Source organism: Epinephelus moara, chromosome 21 (assembly GCF_006386435.1).
Source record: "Epinephelus moara isolate mb chromosome 21, YSFRI_EMoa_1.0, whole genome shotgun sequence".
Classification (NCBI taxonomy): Eukaryota; Metazoa; Chordata; class Actinopteri; order Perciformes; family Serranidae; genus Epinephelus; species Epinephelus moara.
In genome coordinates this window covers 32,441,882-32,447,881 of record NC_065526.1, presented here as the reverse complement: position 1 = coordinate 32,447,881, position 6,000 = coordinate 32,441,882, and the positions used below count along the sequence as shown (strand labels likewise).

Genomic DNA, 6,000 nt, shown 5'->3' with positions numbered 1-6,000 from the left:
AACATGGGGCCGTGCATTATCATGCTGCAACATGAGATGATGGTTGTGGATGAATGGCACAACAATGGGCCTCAGGATCTCGTCACGGTATCTCTGTGCATTCAAAATGCCATCAATAAAATGCACCTGTGTTCGTTGCCCATAACATACGCCTGCCCATACCATAACCCCACCGCCACCATGGGCCACTTGATCCACAATGTTGACATCAGCAAACCGCTCATCCACACAACGCCACACACGCTGTCTGCCATCTGCCCTGAACAGTGAAAACCGGGATTCATCCATGAAGAGAACACCTCTCCAACGTGCCAGACGCCATCGAATGTGAGCATTTGCCCACTCAAGTTGGTTACGACGACAAACTGCAGTCAGGTCGAGACCTCGATGAGGACGACGAGCATGCAGATGAGCTTCCCTGAGACGGTTTCTGACAGTTTGTGCAGAAATTCTTTGGTTATGCAAACCGATTGTTGCAGCAGCTGTCCGGGTGGCTGGTCTCAGACGATCTTGGAGATGAACATGCTGGATGTGGAGGTCCTGGGCTGGTGTGGTTACACGTGGTCTGCGGTTGTGAGGCTGGTTGGATGTACCGCCAAATTGTCTGAAACGCCTTTGGAGACGGCTTATGGTAGAGAAATGAACATTCAATTCATGGGCAACAGCTCTGGTGGACATTCCTGCAGTCAGCATGCCAGTTGCACGCTCCCACAAAACTTGTGACATTGTGCTGTGTGATAAAACTGAACATTTTAGAGTGGCCTTTTATTGTGGCCAGCCTAAGGCACACCTGTGCAATATTCATGCTGTCTAATCAGCATCTTGATATGCCACACCTGTGAGGTGGGATGGATTATTTTGGGAAAGGAGAAGTGCTCACTAACACAGATTTAGACAGATTTGTGAACAATATTTGTGGGAAATGGTCTTTTGTGTATATAGAAAATGTTTTAGATCTTTGAGTTCAGCTCATGAAAAATGGGAGCAAAAACAAAAGTGTTGCGTTTATATTTTTGTTCAGTGTATATCCAATTTCAGTAAAAGATGAAAGATATGTTAAACACAAAAAAACAAGACTGAAGATTATAAGGGACACACCCAATCGATGTGTTTTAACAGTGTCAACACTTCTGGGCTTGATTTTATCTTTAATCTTGAAGAGACGCAGTCCATACTGAGCTCACCATGTTCACATTTATCTTTCTTTGTTATTCTAAAACAACAGTGGATCGTTCGAACCACTTGACTGGTTGACTTTTCTTTCACAAAGACACACTGGAGATGCTGCAGAATAAACATCTGCACACACACACACACTCAGACGCACAAAATTAACTGTCGTGCTCTTGTCTCTAATGCATCTGTCATATCAGGGGTAAGCCCTTTTGATCTCTCTCTCCGTCTCTCTCTGACAGCTGGCTTGCTGCTCACTGGTCCTAAATGAATTGATATTTCTTCTGGCCACTTGAATTTGTCACTTGACTTCTCTGTGTAATCTCCACTCCTTAGTGACTGCTGTGTCTGCTCGTGTGCATGTGCTTAGAAACCTGGGTAACACAGTTCTGTGTTTTGGATGAAAACACATGGCTAATAGAGTCGCTGACTGTCAGGCCGCCAAGTCAGGCAAAATGCCTCTAGAAGGCCTCCATGATGAACCTGTCAAAGGTGATCTCATTTTTCCTTCAAACACAACAATGAAACGTAATCGCCTGCAGGAGCATGACTAACACAGTGGAAGAGAAATCACAATTTACTGGCTGTGTGAATGTTACTGTTTGCATTCACCTACAGTGCGCAGGGCAAACGTCATGTCAATCACAGAGTGCATCTGTTTCAGAGTAAATATATAATTGTGAATCTCTCACCAGATATTATCCATACACTAGATTTTTCAGATGTGCCTGTCTGTCTAGCTCAGAATTGCAAGAACAGAGCTTTGGTGAAAACATAAAGGTGGGCTGAGAAGCTCATCTGTCTAAAGCATCACAGAGTAAGAGGGTCGGCAAACCTGTGCATGTTGTGCACTGTTTACAGAAGCTGCATTACACAAAGTTATGAGGATGGAGGTTCAAAAGTGTCCCTGCCAGAAGGTGACACTTGTATAGTGCATCTTCAAAGAAAATGTTGTAGATTTTATAATGAATTTTCAGACTATTGCATAATCACATATTAGTTATTGGAAGACAATGGGGCAAAATACAGCTACAAATCTGAGCTGTATGGCTGACCTTGCAAGTGCTTTGCAGCAGCGCTGAGTTTGGCAATTTGGTTTAACTTGGCTCCCTACGGTGTAATATTTGAGGCAGTCAGATCAATCCAATTACTCTGAATCAAAGATGTCCAGTGCCTAGAACTACTGTGCTCCACCCACCTATTTTTTTTATTTAATTTTAATATTCTTCTTAAGTTTTTAATTTTTAAAATCTACTTCTTGAATATCTACCAGTATATAACGTAAATCCACCTTGCAAATTAGCTAGGTGTTCCTATGATACAGTCAGTGTGTAGGGATAATTTAAAGTCAGATGTTCACAGTTAGCAGAATTCCCTCCTTGACAATTCCCAATAATTCCTCTGAAGAGACCAAAAGCAAAAAAAGTATTCATTCTGCCTGCACAGCCACAGCCTGATATACCGTGTATATCTGTGTCATAGAACTCCAGTATTATCCATAAACTATTTAAAATACATAAAAGAGCCATACAGTTTTGTCCAATTTCTTGATTTTGCCCAATACTGTGTGTGTAGCTCATTCCTCCCAGCTTGTCAGACTAGCAAAGCAGTGTAAACACAGAACCAGCTCCCTGAGCATGCTCATTGATGTCCAATATAGAGCTGCTTGAGAGAGACTAGAAAAGCAGTTGCAGAAAGCAACAATATAGCCCTACGGGAATGTCTGACTGTTGTGTGTTTTTGTCAAAATTTAAATTATATTAATTTCCCAATCTCCAGGCATTATTTTGACAGATACAGTGCAGACAATGTGTGATACTTTTTTATTTGTATGACAAAAAAATTGCTTTGCACTCTGAAAATGTCGAATTCTGCTTGTGTCAAGAGAATCAAGAAGAGGCTAAGCAGAAATTTAACATAGGTTACATGAGCTATTTTATTTTTTATTTCATTATTTTATCATCTCGCGTGTGTGTTCATGGTCTCCTTTTTTCAATATCAATGTCTGTAGTGAGCAGACCAAAGGAAACATTAGTTTAAATCAGCTCACAAAATGTACATTTTCATTTTGTTTGAAAATTTTAAAACACAAAAAAACAAGTCACAGACCCCATCTCCCATCTGCTCTTCTCCCCCTGGCTTCGCTTCAGTCTTTATATATATCTGTCTGTCTTTGTGTGTCTCTGAGTCCAATCACTCCATATCTCTATCAAAAGCACTCTTGAGGAATATGGCACAATAATATTCAGCATAAAATCAATGGCTTGTTTAATTTAAACAGGGAGGAAGTGGGAAGGCTGGGTAATTGCAGAGAAAGGCCCACAAATCAGCCGTCCTTGTTATCCCATTTGACGGACCATTAAACGTCTGCAGGAATAAACATTATTTTTAGCTTAACTACCAGCTTCTGCTGGCTAGAGAGTAGATGGACAAATCATTACCACAAAAAAAGAGTACAAAAGTCTGGCCTGTTTGTTTATGCCAGCATGTTTGTATTTACAGTGAATACTTTTTTATATGCAAATTGACAGCTGACACTGTGTGGGAAATGATTCAGCTGTCAAATATAGTTTAAAGAACAAACAAACAAAAAAAAATCCAAGCATGTACATGAGTATATGGTATTTAAAGCAAAACTATTTTACTTTTGAAAGAAGAAACGACACATTTTTCTTTAAAAAATTAAAAGTTGACAATCCAACAAGTATATTTAATACACTCACTTTACTCAGTCATGTCACCTCATTATCTCTTTAAAGCAATAGACTCAAAAGAATCTTAGGACATTTTACAGTCACAGTGGCCACTGTTATGCAAAAAATACATTGTTAAAAACTTAGCTATTTTTAAAGAAACACAATTTTAGCATTGTTAGCCGTATTCCTTACCCATGAACACTAACGCTAATAATGCAGGCAAAAGATTTAGAATTAGTGATGTAAGCACAAAGGTCATGTATTGATTACACAAAAATAAGCTAACACTGAAATCTTAAGCTCAATGAGGGACAGTAATATATTGTATCATATGTTATGGGGTAATATGATAATAAAGAACCATTGCAAATTCTTATTTTTGTACATTTTATGATAGGCATTGCTACCAATATGTACTGTAATACATATCTGGGACCCAGTATCATCTACACAGTTGAAGTCAATGTAAAAATTTCTGAGATGGTCACTAGAACTGTATTGTCAAGAGGAAAACTTGCAACTTCAATGTTATGTTTGTGATTTTGATAAATGTTTTTTTAAATGCGCTATTAAGACCTACCAACCCAGTCGCCAGAATAAATGTTGGCATTGTACGTTTCTGCAAACCGCTGATATGTTACATTTGTATGTTACATATGTAGCAAATATGAAATTTTGTGTTTCTTTATCTTTCGGTTTAAACTGTATGTAGTGACAACACTGTGGTGAATGTGTGGTTAGGTTTAGGCACAAAAAACACTAGGTTATGGTGAGGAAATATTTTGGCTTAAAATACCCAGTTTTGTCGCCACAACCACAGCTGGAAATATGCTGACCTAGCCCTAAAAAGTATCCGGTTGTTTCCACAAACACCGCTGGAAATGTCACGACATCCCCTTTTCTTCCTGACGAGAAACTCAGCTCATATACATGTAATCCAATCTACGTCACTTGATATGACAGGTATGAACATAACATATCCATGGTTTGCAGAAATGTACAATGCCAACATTTTCTTCTGGAAACTGGGCTGGATTTACAGACAAGTATACTGCTGGTTTGACTGCAATGCTGTCACAATAAATGTTTGATTGCCACTTGTTTGGCCCACCTCAGCCACACAAACCCTAAATTTGGATTTTCTGGCTCTGACAAACATGGCTTTCGGCATGAGAGAACAACCAGACAATGATTTAATTCTGGGAGAAATTGATCCAGAGGTTTTGACCACTGGAAATGCACATACAATAGATCATATACAATACATCCCAGCAGCAGCAGGGGCACTTTCAGTGGAAGCAGTAATATGGAGATTACTTGGACTATGAAATAGGATGGTTTTACTGGGTAGATGATGATAGAAGGAGGCCACTTCACCATCTCCACCTGACTGACTGAGGAAATTACTCTTTCTCTATCTGTCACTGCAGTAACCCCCCTTATATTTATCTCTGTTTGAGAGAACAAAGCAGATGTATGTTAGATACCCATGTAACCCCCCAGCTCCTCTCTTATTTTCCACAGATAAGACATTTTTTTATATGTTGCCCTTGATAAATGTTCCCCCAGGGAGTTGTCAGAAATTAACTTTATCTGGTCTTTAATTACGGTACATGTGCTTTGATGCATCTCTCACGCCCCCCTAAACCCCAACATCACCCTCCCCAGCCCTCCCCCCCGACACTGTCATTTTCAAAGCTATTTTAAGACAATGTGTGATTATCTGTGACATTGCTTGACATGTGCCTCAAGACTGTCTCTCTCTTCACTATCTCCGCTCTCTCCCTCTGTCTCCCGCTCTCTTTCTTTCTATCTCTCTCTAATCAAAAAGCCAAACCATGCAGACAGCTCAGAGCAAATAACAAGTCACTCCCTGCGGATGTTTGAAGATGACGGGGCGACCGGAGCGACGAGGGAGGAAATACACTCTGATGTTTCCCGGTCTTGAAGCCAACACAATATTTCAACCCATATTTTTGTACCAGTATTATTTTCAGATTTTTTGATATCTTGTTTTTGTTTTTGTCCACGGATATAGATGAATTATTTGTAATATAACATTGGACATTGACCTTCTTCCAAATACTTGGACTTGAAGAAGCAATCTCCCCAAATTATAGGAATTTCTAGT

The 6,000-nt window shown here is 39.7% G+C and overlaps 2 protein-coding genes across 2 annotated transcripts in view; both read left to right on the top strand.

Moving 5' to 3' along the window:
• The window catches only part of LOC126382478 (E3 ubiquitin-protein ligase Rnf220-like), a 163,993-nt gene that overhangs the window by 134,311 nt on the left and 23,682 nt on the right, over positions 1-6,000 (top strand). The window lies entirely within an intron of this gene.
• Positions 1-6,000, top strand: part of LOC126382479 (putative nuclease HARBI1) — a 92,126-nt gene that overhangs the window by 77,380 nt on the left and 8,746 nt on the right. The window lies entirely within an intron of this gene.